This window comes from Onychostruthus taczanowskii, unplaced genomic scaffold (genome assembly GCF_017590055.1).
Source record: "Onychostruthus taczanowskii isolate IOZ18803 unplaced genomic scaffold, ASM1759005v1 scaffold41, whole genome shotgun sequence".
Lineage (NCBI taxonomy): Eukaryota > Metazoa > Chordata > Aves > Passeriformes > Passeridae > Onychostruthus > Onychostruthus taczanowskii.
In genome coordinates, this window is record NW_024501571.1 from 7,140,201 (window position 1) to 7,157,048 (window position 16,848).

Genomic DNA, 16,848 nt, shown 5'->3' on the forward strand with positions numbered 1-16,848 from the left:
TCATCCAGTCCAGCTCCTGGCCCTGCACCCCTGAGAATGTTGTCCAAACACTCCTGGAGCTCTGGCAGCCTTGGGGCTGTGCCCATTCCCTGGGGAGCCTGGGAAGTGCCCCACGACCCTGTGGGAGGAATCCTTTTTCAGCCCTGCATTTAGGAATAAATGTAATTTTCCCATCACAAATTATTTCTCAAAGCAGAAATTTTTTTCTCAAACTACATTGTTTTTCCAGCAGCATCTTCAGCACCAAACCCAGCAGCTCGGTGGCTCAAACCTGAAATGTTAGGGTGGGAGCATTTCTCACTTGCCTTTACCCTTATTCTCCCACAGTGGGAGACTTCCTGCCTGGAATAAATCATGGAATCACAGCATGGTTTGGGTTGGAAGTGACGATAAAGTTCCTGTAGTTCCAAGCCCCTGCCATAAGCAGGGACACGAAATCTCTACCAAGGTTCCACCACCCTTTTTCCTCTAAGATCCTAGAGGAAGATGCTTATCAAGAAATATATCCAGAAAAAAAAAATGAAGCAATTCTCTTTAGGCATCAGAGAATGATCCAATGGAATCAATTTTTCTTATTTCCCAGCCTTTGTCTTCCCGAGTAAACATTTTCACTGAATTGAAAACTTGTAAGAATGCAAAGATAGAAATGTCTTCATCCAGCCGTAACTGCAACGGAACCCCATGGAATAAAAATAAAAAGGGGGTTTCCAACTGTCTTTCACACTTCCATTGAAGTTAGTTCTTCTGGAGGGAGCTTGGCATCCCGCTTTGGGATGACAGAAAAGGTTCTGGATGGTTTCAGTGATGCCATTTCTGGGTTTGCTCTGTCACTGCTGCTCATGTCTGCTCAAGAGGCTGAAACGTCATCCAATTTCCCTTGGACAAGTGACCCTGTGACCTGGAGAGCAGTTCCTGTCAGTGGAAATATCCTTTGGCTGGATTGACTTTGAGCCAGTGACCTGGAGGGGAAAGCCTCTGGTGTTCCCTTACTAATCATGGTCAAGCCAAAGGGACATGTAGGACACGGTTACAGGAAAAATAGCAAGCACCTGCATGAGTATTTTGAGTCCCAAACATCAAAGAGCCACTAAATCCACAGAGGATATCTCTGAAAATAATGTGTTTGGATGGAAGTAAGTAAAGAACAAAAAGCTTTATCCTGAGTTATTCCTGATTCACACCAGCCTGAAAGATCTAGAGGAGACTGATGGTAATGGCTTAATTAAATGTGGTGTCCTTGGAAGAAGGGAAAATTATTCAGTTTGAGGGAGTGCCTTGGGCTGAACACAATTTTTAGAGAGCTCAATCACCTCTGGACACTGAACTGAGTAACCCAAAGGAGGCTCAAGGGCTTAACTAGAGAAAAGCTTCTCTTAAATGCCTGACTCTGAGTTTACAGGAGAATATTTCACATCCTCACTTCCACATGGATGGAAAACGGAAACAGAAGAGGTTTGCTGCATTTGATTCCAGAACCAGGAAGTCCAAAACCAGAGTCAAAGTCAGACAATTGAGAGGAAAAAAAGGTGAAAACCCCCTAAGCCTGCTTGATGATGAGGTTTGGAGCAAGCCTTGCTCTGTTCAAATCTGTATTCCCAGCCCCAACGGATTGGCTGTGGGAACCACTGGACCTCAGGAGTCAACAAAACATGGGATACAACCAAGGTAGCTCTTGATATTCTATCCCCAGAACCAGGAGAATTCAGATGAGTTCTCTTCCCTCAGCCTGGGATGGAACTGGAGCTGTGCCTGGGTGCAGATCTCAGTGCTGGAGAATTCTCCTGCAATTTTCCCTCTGAAGTTTCCCTCACCTGGGTGAGCCCAAGGGGCTGGCACAGCATCACCCCTTTTCCTGCTCCCTTCACCCCATAAACAATCCAGAACAGGGCACAAGGCACCCCCAGCCACTTTCAGCCCAAGTTTTAGGACAAAGAAAAGCAGCTGCCTCAAAAAGCAGGCCCGGGGTGAAGTCGTCCTTACTGAACTGCCTCGCCAGCGTTTTTTACAGCAGTTTAAAACACCATCAAGGCACCATCAAACTGCCTTTCACTTCCAAACCCAAATGGCCATGGAATGGAGCCCAGAGTGAAATGCTAAATTGGATCCCATCAAACCAGGCTCAGATCACACAGGCTAGGCGGGAATGAATGGCTCCTAACGACGGAGTTCATCATTATAAAGTAATGACAAAGGATACAGAACCACCGAGGTCTCCAGCAGAGCAACCAACCCTTCACCCGCCCCCTCCCCTCTCTCCAAATGCCTGCTGATTTTTTCCTATTAGGGTGAAATTTTTTTTTTTCTTTTTTTTTTTTTTTTCCTGGGGCGTGTTTTTTTTTCTCCAGTAGCCTGCCAAAGGGTTTCAGGGCTCATTCAGGATAAATTATTCAGTCTAAACAGAGATGCCATAAATCTTAAATGGCAAACAATAGATGATTCTCCCTTTAGACACACGGAGCCTGCAAAACTAATCTCCTGCTAAGCAATGGTGTGTCCCACTCCAGCTGCTGATGGCAAAATTTACAGGGGGTGGCATTTGTTTCCTTTTGTTCATCTATATTTAGGTTGCCACAGGGCCTCCCCTTCCCACAACAACGTGTGAACTGGTCACCGTGGGAGAGACAGACAGGGAAAGAGCACACCTAGTTTGGGAAAGGCTCCATCGTGCAAACTTCCAGCTATTTTCCCTGTTAAATAAGGACACTTCAAAGTGGGAGAAAGGATGGAGCAGCTTGTGTAAGTGAATTAGGCTTAGCAGCCCCATGTGTTGTTTTGCTGAGATTTAAGCCTCTCACGTAGCGGGACTTGTGCTTCTCTCTTTGGAAAGCCTGGCATGAAATCCATACTGTTTAAAGCAATTTTATGCACCCTGAACCCAGCGGACCCAGCTGGGAAGAGGTGAAGCTTCAGACCCACCTGCAGCACTCCAGTCCCTGCTCCATCACCCAGGCCAGCTCCTCCTTTTCCCTCCTCCAGGATTCAAAGCACACGCACTTAACTTTGCAGCATCTGGAGGGTGTTGCTGCTCCTTAAGGAGGAGAACCAGCTCCAAACACACAGGAAATCCCCAGCCTGGGTGCCAGGAACCAGTCGAAACAACACTGTGGGCTAGCACCAGCTCCGGCCACCGCGCGCGAGCGGCTGCCAGCTGATCCTGGGGAAAGCACATTTCCCCTGGCTGGGTGAGGAGCTGGCCTTCTGTGTTTAAACCTTCCCTCACGCTGCACACCCACTCCTCCCTGCCATCTGCCAGGCGCGCCGTGCCCCTGGCCAAGTCTGGAGCCTGGCTGCTTCTCCAGCAGAACCTTCCCCAGCCTAGATCCGCCCGAGCGCTTCCAATGCTCCAACTGCTCCTCTCCGTGCCCAGAGGAGCCAAGTTGGGAGCCCTGCTGCTATTCCCCCTACCCCCAGCAACTGAGCAACTGCTTGGGCTTCTCTCTGCCTTCCAGGGCCATCTGGACAAGCTCAGACCTGGTGCCGAGGGGGATGGAGGAGGGCCAGCAGCACCTTGGTGTTGTCAGCCAGGAAGAAAGTTATAGTCTGGAAGCAGGAGGTTTATGTACATACATGAGATGCTCACGGCTTCCTGCAGCTCCTTTATGTCTGCCCAGTCCTCTGGGGATGGCATGGACTCCTAATGGATGCTGCATTAGCTAATCCAGTGATTCAATTACTCCTAAATACTCTCTGGTGGCCGGGGCTGGCCTTCCTGCTCACTTACTGGAAATAAGGGGAGGGGTGCAGAGCTTCCATTATAAGAAGCAATCCCCCTCTGTTTTCTTTGTCTTGTCCTTCCACAGGGAGTGCTCAGCTTCCAAGGGCAGGGATGGAGGCAGACAGACCTGACTGGGATCCACTGCCTCCTTCCCCACGGGACAGGCACAAACCCTTCCTGACTCCATGAATGGTTGGGTCACACCAGCCCAGCACAGCAATGCCCCCCCCCAGTAGCCACCAGCTGCTGGGAGCTGGCCCCTGCCCACCTGGCTCAGGTGAAGCCAGAGGTGCTGGCTCCTGCTGACACTCCAATCCCTGCCAGCCTGGGAACAGAATCCAGGTGATGTCACGGGTTGCCTCACCCATTTGCTACGGCCATCCTTCAGCCCTGTGTGCAGTGCTGGGGTCGTGACAGACACTGAGGGACTGGAGAGGGTCCAGAAGGGAGCTGGGAAGGGTCTGGAGCACCAGGAGCCGCTGAGCTGCTGGGGTCGTGACAGACACTGAGGGGCTGGAGAGGAGCTGGGAAGGGTCTGGAGCACCAGGAGCCGCTGAGGGAGCTGGGAAGGGGCTCAACTTAGAGAAAAGGAGGCTCAGCGGGGATCTTGTGGCTCTGCACAAGTTCCTGCCAGGAGGGGATGGCCAGCGGGGGACATGTGCTCCCAGGGAATAGGGACAGGATGAAATGGCCTCAGGTTGCACAAGGGTGGTTTCTACTGGATATTGGGAAAAATTTCTTCCCTGAAAGGGTTGTCCAGCCCTGGCACAGCTGTTCCAGGTAGCAGAATCATCATCCCTGGAGGGATTTAAATCCATGTGGATGTGGCACTTAGGGACATGGTCAGTGGTGACCTTGGCAGTGCTGGGGAATGGCTGGACCTGATGATCTGAGAGGGTTTTCCCAACCTAAATGATTCCATGATTCTATGATCACTGAAGGGGATGGCAAAACTGTGGATACTGGGCTGGACAGGCACCTACCCAAGAAATCATTATGTCTTGTACTTCCCAAATTCACATTGCAGCTTTAAGGGGACGCTTCTTCATTTCCTACACACCCTGCCTCTAGATGGATAAACCAGTGTGTCCTACAGCAAATCTTCATGCCTTGAAGTATGGACAGAGATTTATAAGCCTAAGATCACCATTAGTCTCAGTTCTTGAAAGTGCAGACAAGATAAAAGACAAATTTGTCACTCGGAGGAGCAAGAAGCTCCTGCCAGAGAAGAGGAGGTTTGATCCTGGACTGTAAGGTGGCTGCAGACTGGGGTGGATACACACATGGAAACAGTGCTCCCCTCTGGAAACTGCTCAGCCAGACCACAGGAGGGGTTGCCACCAGTCTCAAGTGACTTTTATGTAATAAGACACTTCCTTAGAAAAACTATTTCTTAGAAACAGACAGAAAAATGAGGAAAAATTTGTGCAGAATGGGAGTGCCAGGCACGCTTCCCTTTGATTTGTCAGGGATGAGCCATGAAAGAAGATCCACTTTTGGCTTAACTTTTACATCAGGATTTCTATATTCACTTTTGACCAGGGAAGAGCTAAAGTATGTACAAAAGACATTGTCTGCAATTTCTTGAAATGGAAAGATAAAATCTTACAAGCTTCTGCCAAAAGCTTCATATGGCCAGAAACCACAAGGCAGATTTCTTACATTTGTTCTTAGCCCTAAAGAGCAGAAGAGACCAAATGGATATATTAAAAATATATATATTAAAAATTAAAGCACATTAGAAATAAAAATATTAAATATTCAAAAGTATATTTAATATATATGTCTGTATATACACAAATACTTCTCTTCAGGGCTCTTCCAGTATTTTCAGGGCTGAAAATTCCCCATTATATTTAGGGAAAAACCTTTGTCTTAATTCAGCTGTCATGGGTGGGACACATAACATGGAGAGAGTGGGAAGGGAGGTACAAAGAGAAAACCTGCAACACAGGACAGGCAGAAGAGACCATGAATTCAGGGGAAAAGAATCAGGCAGACGCAGCCTGAAATTCAGATAAATAGTACCTTTTCTTGGCATTCAAACTAATTTAGAGAAGAAATTATGGATGGGGAAGGATTGGGATTGGAGTCACCTCGGAAGGTGGAACAAAGTATGAAATAACTTTGTTCCTGTAACCCAGGAGGTGCAAAGTTCCTGCTGTTCTTTGACTGGAACAGGAGACAACCACTGTTGGATACAACCACCTGGTTGTGGGGACCACTCAGCCTCAAGGACAGGGGACAGCCATGCCAGACTCTATTTAACACCCCTAAAATCCTTCTCAACCCTTCAGACCAAACCTCAGGCATTCAGCAAGACCAGAGTGAGACAGGAGGACCACCACGGGCACTTCCAAGCCCTGTTTGTGCACCTCGTTGGTGGCAATGAAGGAGTTAACTCTGCTCCCATCTCCATGTGGAGCAGGCAGCCTGCCAGAGGCTCCAAGTCTGGGAAATCAGCAGGCACATCTTGGCTCCCTGGCAGCAGATTGTTACCTCGGCTCAGAGGATTCCACGGTCACGCCCAAGTGTCCCCGTGTCACAGCAGGGGACTGGGGACCTGCAGGGGGAAATGGCTTTGGATCTCCACCAAGCTCATTGCTCCACCAGCATCCCCTGTCCTGGTGTAACCTGCTGATCGCTGGATGCTTCGTGTTCCTCCCTGGCAACCCCCAGACTTTCATGCTGCTCTCAGTGGGTGGAAGTTCCCCAAATCTGCCCTGAATCCTTCCCCTCGTGCTGATCCCAGTGCAAGGACCACCAGACTTGATGGTGTGAGCTGCAGCAAAACCAGTTTTTTTGGTTACAGGGCACTGACAGACACTGAAATCTTGTGGGAGTCTAGAGGGGGCACGGTGGGCACAGCACCATCCCCTCTCCTGGCAGCCACCTCACCCAAAACACCCTGGTTGTGCAGCTGGGTACCTCTGTTCACCTGAGGAGCACCTTCCCAAGACAATGGACAAGATCCATGAGGGAACTGCCTTCTCCAGCAATATTTCTGGGGCAGAACCATCAATTGAGCTTCAGGTAGTGGAGCTGATGCCTTGAGTTTTAGCTTTCATCTTTTCCAGATTCTGCATTAGTGTGTGACTCTGAACTCCATATGAAGTGCCAGCAAGTTCTCCTCACAGCTCAATCAGACAGAACAATCCTTTTCCAGCCCCACAACCAAGGACAGCTTGGGTTTTGGGCAGCTTCAGACCCAAAAAGTGCAAACAACAGCAAACTGAGGAGAGTAATCTGGGAGGGTGGGATTGCATAACCCGAAGCTGGAACTGGACAATGAATCTCAATATGGAAATGGACCAGAACTTATAAAAGTGTGAAACCTCATGACTCAGAGTCCATCTTGGGTCCTTTTAGGGTCCATCTTGGGTGTAGCCACTGTCTAGCCTCTGTTCCAGGTCAGCCTCTCTAGGCACCAGAGCCACACCATCAAACCCCCTTCAACAACCTGCCCAATCAGAAAACACAGCTGTCAGGAGACCTGGCTAAATTCTGGAATGTGATCCATTTAGGGGGGAAAAAAACCCAACAAATCCACAGCTCACCCTGAGCTGTTCCCTCGAGCTGGAGCTCAGACACAGAATGATGGGCTTGTTATTTGGGCTGGAGGGAGAATCCATCAGAAGTCATCAGTGTAGGGCACGCAGTGCTCATCGGCCAGCACAAGGCAGGGGGACTCCATCTGCTCCAGCCAGCTCTGTCACAGGGCCATGCTTGCATTTTATTTGTGCATCCTCGCTGCAGTTACCAGGATCTGCACAGGACCCTCCTCTCCAGCCCCCGTTTGCTCTCAGCAAAGAGAGCAGAGAATTCAAAGCTGTGCTCCTGACAGCACGAGGAGCTGGAGCAGAATTGGCCGCAGCGTCACCAAATCAGCTGGAAAGTTTGCAGAGCTGCAGCGAGGCAGGCGGGCTCATTTTTCTCAGCTGATGAAAAGCCTGGAGAGCATTTTTATTAAATCCATTGAGGGGAAACCCCAGGATTGGTGGCAGAAGGGGACAAGGGGCTGTTACAGAGAAAAATCCTCTCTTAAACCACACAGAGCTCTTGGAGAGAGGCCCAGCAGAGGCACGATGAATTATGAAAAATTATCAACAACTCCTACAACTGAAATGGCCACAGCACTGTAACAAATCAGCTCTGAAAAATACACTCTGAAACCCCACTGGGAGGTTGAATCCAGACTGTGTGACGATATGGCTTCATCACAGCCCACACAGCAATCTGGGGACAGGTCCTTCTGCAGGCACAGAGCTGCTCTTTGCCCACCCAGCCCAGAGCAGACCCACGAGGGTCACACCCAGCAGCAGCTTTGAGAGCCTGTGCTGTACTTTGAACCCTTGCTCTGAACCCACCCCAGTCCATATCCCTTCTTTTCTGAAGCTTTTTGCTCCTTGACCAGGAATTCAGCTGTGCCTACTGCTTGCACAGAGCCTTTCCCTGATGTGGTGCCTGATGACAGCTTCTGCCCCTCCCCTGCTCCTTGATTTTGTTTCATGCCTTCTTCACTGTTTGTTTTGTTTTGTTTTGTTTTGTTTTGTTTTGTTTTTTTGCCTTCTATCCAACTCTAACCATCCCCTGCTCATGCTTTGTGCAGAAACAGTCACAATTTTGGGACCTCCAACACTGGCTTAGCTTCCAGTCATAGAATCATGGAATGGTTTGGGTTGGAAGGGACCTTCAAGATGATCTCATTCCAACCCCCTGCTATGGCAGGGATACCTTCCACTATCCCAGCTTGCTCCAAGTCCCATCCTTGGACACTTCCAGAGATCCAGGGGCAGCCACTGCTTCTCTGGACAACCTGTTCCCACAATAACCTGTATCTGAACATAGAGAATATCCAGGTGTCCTCTTCCCACTGCAGGATTTGCATCTGCAGCCTTCCTTTTACATGGAATGCAGGGTTTGAGAGCAGCTTGGCAGAAGACTGGGGGGTTTGCCATCAAAGAGGCCAAAAGGAAGTTAGCCAAGTGCCTCATCCACAGGGAGTCTCTGTGAGGGAATCCCTCAGCACTGTGGAGCATTTCTGTGGCAGATGCTCAGTGGAGTTGATTAGAGAGACATAATCTCCCCCTCCCAAACCTCCCCTGGCCCTCCCTCTCAATTCAGGTGGAGAAAGGGGCTGAAGAGAGAAATCTCTCTCTTTTTCAAGTGTTTCCTCCTCCACACTACAAAGTGTTGTTCCCACCCTCCTGTGCAAGGTGGGAACGTGCAGCACATCAACCTTGCCCTGGGAAGTAGACTCCCAAGGAACAAGTCCTACTATTTTCTGCAAGTGAACTTTAAAGAGGAGGAAGCCTTTGTTTCTGGGCTCCTTTTAGGTGCTGATCAATACCAGAGCTTCAAACCCCCACAAACACACCTTTCCCTGCAGTCAAACCAAGCCTGGAGGCTCCTTTTGCTCCTTCTGATGCTGGCCAGCCTTTCTTCCAGCCCTGCTTCCCCACCTTGTGGGAATCCATCAAATCAGAGGAGTTTGGGAAAGCTGCAAAAGGCAGGCCTCAGAGACAGCAGAACTGTGATTAGAGATAAGCAGTAGCCATAAGATTGGTCAGCAGAAAAATTATGTAAGAAGTAGAAAAGTAAGGACAAATGGAACAATGGTCTGTGTATCACCGCTTGGCTAGAATAACTCCCTAAGCTGCACAAAAGTATATATAGTGAGATATTAGGAAGTTCTAAGCTTAATAATGGAGCTCTGTGTATTGTGTTTTAAGGCTCACAAGCAGGTATTGTATTTGAAATAAGCAAGAATTGTTTAACCAAAGGTACCTGTGCTTATAGTGGTTGGATAGAACTGCTGTCAATATGCTTCTGCTTTGTGTGATTGGTCAAAAAACTTATAAAGTAAGTTGTAACATTAAAGTTCTTGGTCTGCTGCCTGGGATGTGAGCTGCTGGCATCTTCTCATTGTCATAACCATGGAATGAGACTGATGCTGGAAAATAAAACAGCTCAAAGCACGTTCCCCAGGAGTCCCATTCCGTTGGTGATTTCTACACAGCCCCCGGCCGGCGAGACACAGAGCAGGACCCAGGGCTGGCACAGTCTGTATTCCAGCCAGCTCCGCATCCACCGAGCCAATTAGTGACCCATGGCACTTCCCGGGGTGGGCCAGCAGCGAGGGTGACATCTCGGTGACACAGGGCAGCCCATCTCCATCCCAGCTCATCCATAATGCAGCCAGGCTGCTCACGGCTTCTCCCTGTTGCCTTTGACTCCGGATGAGCAGGAAAATCACTGATCATTAGCAACAACAGACAGAAGGATCCCAAGGGCAAGCTTGGCGTTGTGTTCATAAAACCAACCCTCCTCGCAGGCAGACTGGCTCCTCGTGGCAGCGCTGCTGCTCAGAGCATCTTGGAAAACACAGGTTTTATTTCAGCAGTGCCCAAAAATCAAGGCCACTTTATGAGACAGAGTAAAATCAGGACTTCTGAAGAAGCAGATGATTGGTATCTGACTCCAAGGCTTCAGAATGTTGAACACTCACTTTATTAAAACTATACTATGTTACATTATAACTATATTAAAGAGATATACTGCACTATACTATATCATACTTACTACTACTGAAAAACTTGTGACTGTCTGCAGGACAACAGTCCACACAGCTTTGGACCTGATAGGCTAATTAACATAAAAAATCTCCACTAGAATCTAATTACTAAATTCCTTCACGTAAACAATTTTCCCAACACATTCCACGTGTGCAAAACACCAGGAACAGTAAGCAGAGATAAAAATTGCTTTCCCTCTGTGCTTCTCCAGGAAATCACCTGAGAGAATTATGTCTCTCTCTGTTTAGAGAAAGTGAATGCCACAATGTGAGGCACAACAGGGTTTAAGGAGATCATCTCTGCCCTGTCAAGATTAAAATTCAAATAGTCAAAAAATGTGGGAATGGAACAAGATACTTAGAGAGGTGAGCTGGCTTTTCAAATTCTCTGGATTGGGAATTAGTTCAGGGCTGGGAATGCCCCTGTGGTGTCCAGCCAGAGGCAGAATCACAGCAGCAGGGTGGGACTGTCCTGCTAAGGACACATTTAAATATTCCAGGTGCTGGAGTGTTTCTCATTTTTCTTGGTCCTGCACCCTGGCCATCAGGAATTTATGCCTCTGATTTTTAGCCTGAAGTGCTCCTCTCCCCAGTCATAATCCAGTTTACTGCCCAACATTTTTTCTCTCCTCTGGTTTTTACAGACTCCAGAGACCTTTAGTGTTTTAGGATCTGTTGTAGGATGTGCTGCTACCTGGCATTGCCTAGTGGAATTACACACCTGCTCCCTGCTCCTCTCACTGCTCTTCCCTGAATAATTCTGGTTTGTGAAAGTAATTCAGGTTACACTGTACCAAATTACCAGCACTGGACATTTGGAGGGAGCTGCACAAGAGAAAAGTACTTTTATTTGGAGATCATTCCAGAAAATAGTGTTTCCCATCCTGAATACGTGCCACCACCATGTGCAGACACCTTGCAGGTACCTGACAGGATGGCACCACAATGTCACACTCTCAGCCCAAGCCTTGGTAAAGTCAGGTCAATTTAAAGCAAGGCAGTGGCCTGACAACTTCTTCCCATCAAATCAGCTGGGAGCAGCAGGGTCTCTCTTTGGGATGCAGCTGGTCCCTCAGTCTGGATTTACAGGGATTAAAGGAAAACCTCTGACCTCATTTGGGACCCATAAACAGAAACCATAACACCTGATGCCAGCCCAACACCATGAATGGCTGCAGCCAAAATTATGTGGCATTGCTAGGTGAAAATTCATGTTTGCAACCACCCTCCATGGCTGCATCCTGTGAGGAGGAGACCATTCCTCTGCAAACCAGGGAAGGATGTTTATAGCAGCATTATCCATATAGATATAGGAAAATAAATATATAAATATAGAAAGGAAGCAATGCAGGCATGACTGTTCTGAGCAACCTGGCCTAGTGGAAGGTGTCCCTGCCATGGCAGAAGGGATGGAACAAGAGGGTCTTTAATGTCCTTGCAAACCCCAACCACTCTGTGATTCCGTAATTTCATTATTTTTTTAAATCTTGGCTCATACAAAGGTAGTTTGAAACTGTGTTTTGCAGAGCTGGAAAAGCACTAAATCTCCAATTGAGGCAAATCACCAAATTTGGGGCTGGTACCCTCTAATGCTTTTTTTTACTACTGATTCAGACATAGGAGATCATTGAATTTTTTTGGGATAATGAAGTAAGGGAAGTTGCTGGCATTTGGGAGGACACAACCGTTTTGCAGGCTGATCTTAACAGAGAAGATGAGGAAGCACAGAAGTACAATATGAATTTTACTGTGACCAAGCGTGGAGTGACTCGCAGGGGTGGGAGCAGTCTCAAGTTAAGTGCAGCTTAAATGATGCTGAACGAGCAACACAAGTAAAATTCAGACTTCACCCACGGACTCAACATTGCACAGGGTTGTAATATAATGTCTGGGGGGTCAGGGGGTCAGCAGGAGAAGCAGGTGAGGGCACCAGCAGGCTCAGCTAACGACCACTAAGGTAGTTAGAGGAAGACTCATTTGCTTCCCTTTCTGATGCCAAGGCCATCCTCAGCTGCTCCCCAAAGCTGTCAGGCCACCCGGGCTGCTCACACCCTGCTTCCTGATCTTCATTACCCTGCCAAAGTTTAATTGGCCCAGCTGATGCTCCCCAAGCTGAGTGCCTGCTGCAGGCTGGGGATTTGGTTATTTGTGTTGTTATTTGCCAGAGGAGGTGGAATGAGGGAGGAGGGTAGGGAGCTCAGGTTTCAGTACAGAATGAGTGCGGCGCATTCTGAGTCAAAATGCATGGGACAAACCATGAGAAAAGATTGATTCAGCTTTCTAGGGGAGCAGGGCTGGCACTTCCATGCTTTGGAATAGGGTTTTGACATCAGAAAATAGAGGTGGAGTCATTCTGATACCTGGGGAATGGCTTTTTCCACTCCCTGGGAGCCGTGTGTTTGCTAAGGTAAAAATCCTCCCAAAACTTCATCTTTCCACTTATTCAAGAAAAGCTTGTTGGTACATGGTGTCCACATCCCCTGAGTCATTTGTGTGCACTGGCCATGCTCCTTCCCCTCACCCAACCAGGAAAGCAGCTGGATAAACCTGGAAGATTTGCCTTGCTAGCCCACCCCAGCGATGGTCCCCTCTTATTTAGGACAAAAATTTGGAGAAAGAAAACTCTTTTCCATAAACTCATCAGGGACCCTTTTGGCTTCCCAGGCAATGGCTGAGGAATGGAATGGAATATAGAATTTAGAATAAAAAAGTAGGATGGAATGAAATGGAATGGAATGGAATGGAATGGAATGGAATGGAAAGGACAAGAATTTGGAGCAAGAAAATTCTTCTCCATAAACTCATCAGGGCCCCTTTTGGCTTCCCAGGCAATGGCTGAGGAATGGAATGGAATATAGAATTTAGAATAAAAAAGTAGGATAGGATGGAATGGAATGGAATGGAATGGAATGGAATGGAATGGAATAGAATAGAATAGAATAGAATAGAATAGAATAGAATAGAATAGAATAGAATATTTCAGTTGGAAGCGCCCTAGAGTCACCATCCTGCCCAAGTGCCTGACCAGTTTAGGGCTGTCCAAAAGGACAGCCCTGTTTTTAAGGGCATTGTCCAAATGCCTCTTCAACACTGACAGGTCTGGAACATTGACCATCTCTCTAGGAAGCCTTTTCCAGCATTTCAGTGATGAAATTCTTCCTAATATCGGGTTTAAACCTCCCCTGGCAGAGTTTTTAACCATTCCCATATGTCCTGTCAGTGGATATCAGGGAGACCAGCACCTCCCTTTCTGCTTTGTATCCTCAGGAAAATGCAGAGAGCCCCTCAGCCTTCTTTTCTCCAGACTAGACAATCCCGAAGTCCTTGGACATCCATCACAGGGTGTTCCTTACAGCCCTGTCACCAGCAAGAGTAAAGAACAGAGAAGGAATGAGAGAGAAGAACTTGACACAAGCAGATGTTGGCTGAGAGTCTCTGGTTTGATAGGACAGACATTGATTGTCCAAACCATGACATGGCATCATTCTGGGAGGCACTGTTGGGCTTGGACCAAAACCTCTCCAAGAATCCTGCTCCCAGCCCAAATCCTGGCCCATGATTGTCAGCACTGATCTAGCCTGGTGCTCCCATCCCACAATTTTTCCATTGTCAGGAGACAGAAATGAGATTTTTCTACTCTCACCTGTGGCTCAACACAGAGCACCCATCACACTCAGCACAACTCTGCAGGATGAATCTCAGAGATGAATCCTGGTGACAACCAACAGAGCAGGCACGAAGGGGGAATTCATGGAAATTCAGCCTTTTTCCTTATGAAAAAAGGAGAAAAGCTAAGGAGAAAGAAGTTGTTTATAACCTTGAGCAAAATGAGCATTGGTGTTTTAAAATCAAACCTAGGAAAGGCCCAAATTGCCAGTGTGGATACTTGAACCAACCCCTTTCATATATATTATTACATTATAATCTTGATTACATGGCTGAATGGTTTTTTCTGCAGAGTTTGGCTCCCAGGACACAACTTTCTTATGGAGGCAGGCACCAGGTTTCTCCCTGTCATTCAGGGGGTGATCCCATCCCTTCTCTCCATGGGATTATGAATTTCCTTTCAAAACACTCTCCTGAGATGAAGCTGTGGTGTGATCCTCACATTAAATTCTGGGAGCTGATACATAGATAAAAAACATACATCCATTAGGGCTGCTTGATTTCAGCTGCAAAAATTCATTTCTTTCCAAAGCTGAGCCGTTTTTAGAGCTTTCTTTGTTAGATCTCTAAGGTGCCATTAGGTTTTAGCTGCAATTTTAACTATTCAACATTTTTACAAAGTGGATTGCTTGGTTTCAATGAATGGTCAACAAAGAAGATTTTAGTCTAAATTACTTTCTGTGTGTGCAAGATGAAGGGACTTTTGTGGGAGAGCCAAGGCTGAAATAGGGCTGGTCACAACCCAAAAATTCTCTTTTGAAGGAGGAGAAATGAAAAATCAAGATTTCATTTTCAAAATTACTAATCAGGATTTAAATGTTTGAAATACATTAATGAATCTGAGACCTTCTACAAAGGATTAGAGGGCAAAAAGAAGTAGACTCGTGGTCAGGTTGTGTTTCTGGAATGAGTTTAGGCCAAAATTTAGTTCCTGATCTGAATCAAGCCACTGCTGCAGACCACAGCTTTTACAGATCCTCTGCAGTAAAGGAGAAAGCCCTTGTTTAAAAAAAAAAAAAAAAAAAAAAAAAAAATTGGATCTTCATGACAGTTCTTCCTCTTTTAATAAGTCAAGGAAACTGGAGATTGGGTAAACCCCAAAGTTTTAAGTGAAAATGACACACAGTCAACAAGAAACAAAGAATAAATCGGAGACTGACTTGGGCTGGAAGGGACCAAGAGTGTCTGGCCCAGTTCCTCACTCAAAGCAGGGCCAGCTGCAAAGTTAGATCAGCTCTGAATTCAGATGAGGCTGCTCAAGGTCGTCTCCTTGGGCTGTGGGTTCAGCAGAGAAACAATCCAGAGTCGTGGTTTAATCCCAGCTGGAAACAGCTCCACATGTCCATGGCACGGGGAGACAGCAGGAAGGGTAACAGTGAAAAAACTCATGGGCTGGCATGAAGATATTTTGATAGGGAAAGCAAAAGCCACTCAGGAGCAAAGCAAGACAGGGAACTGACTCTCCAATTCCACCACAGCCAGTCCCAGGGCTCCATCACATGGAATGGTGACTTGGGAACAAAACGCCATCACCCCGACCAGCCCCACGTCCCTGTCCTCCTCCCAGCTTTTTATGCTCGCCATCACCCCGACCAGCCCCACGTCCCTGTCCTCCTCCCAGCTTTTTATGCTGACCATATGGTCTGGAATGTCCCCTTGGTCACTGGGGTCAGCTGTCCTGGCCCTGACCCCTCCCAAGCTCTTGGTCTGGAATGTCCCCTTGGTCCCTGGGGTCAGCTGTCTCCTCCCAAGCTCTTGTGAGCACGCAGGGCTGGGTGGGGTGAGGAGTTTAAAAGGCCTGTGTTAGCAAATCCAAACCAGCCCACTTCCAGCTACTATGATGAAAATTTACTTTACACCAGCCAAAAGCAGCATGTCCAGGGGTTTCCCTTGGAAAGGCTCCTCAGTCATGGACAGACACTTGTGTCCATGGGCTCTTCCACCTCTGCTCAGGAGGTTCCTGGCTATAAACGTGTCCTGATTCACCAGAGTAATAAATTGCCTTGTCCACATCCCATCTGTACAACAGGGATGTGTCCATAACTGCCCTAATCCAAAAATATCCCATCTTTGGAAACTTTGTCACCAAAACTGCCTTACTTTGCGGTGGGATAACCCAAACCACATTCCCTGCTCTCCCTGAAGAACTTCACAGCCCTCATAATTAAAACACATTTAATTGCATCCATTGTATGGTCTATGTATGAAAGAAATTAGTGCTGAGCGTGTCACCAGCCAGAGGTGTGACAAAGGTGATGTTCCAGGCCATGGGAGCACCTCATGAGGAGCAGCTTTGGTGACATCTTCCCATCCTTTACCCTCGTGCAATTAGAGCTCTTTTCCTAATGCCTGTCCCCACGTGGGCACAGGCCACCAGCATCCTGCCCCTTCCCAACTTCTGAGCGCTCCTCTTTGTAGCCTTAATGTCCTTTTAATGCAGAATTTGGGATGTAATTATTTATTTACATGACCGTGCAGCCTGGAGGGGCTCGCTTACAAGGCTTGCGTGAGAAGACTGTGATTACTGGGGCTTTGCAGAAGATGATTAAAGCAGCGTGACTAAAGTGTTTCAAGTGATCTGTCCTGAAAAAGGGCAATGCATAAAGTGCCCTCTTCCTGCAGCTGCTGCCTGTGCTCAGAGACAGATTTGTTAACTGCAGTGACAAAAGGAAGCTTTTTTCCACTATTCCTTCTCATCGCCTCGGCGTTAATCAAATACAGCCCGCGCTGGGTTTTACTCCTTCCAGTTGCCCGCTCAAATTGTTGACTCATTTCCAGGCAGCTCCACGCTCACCAGGCTCTTGACAGCAGCGAGGTGGGAGACGGGTCCCCAAAGGCATAATTTGAAGACAGGGTATTTTACAGAGCTGTCAAGAAGTTCTTCATTTGGGCT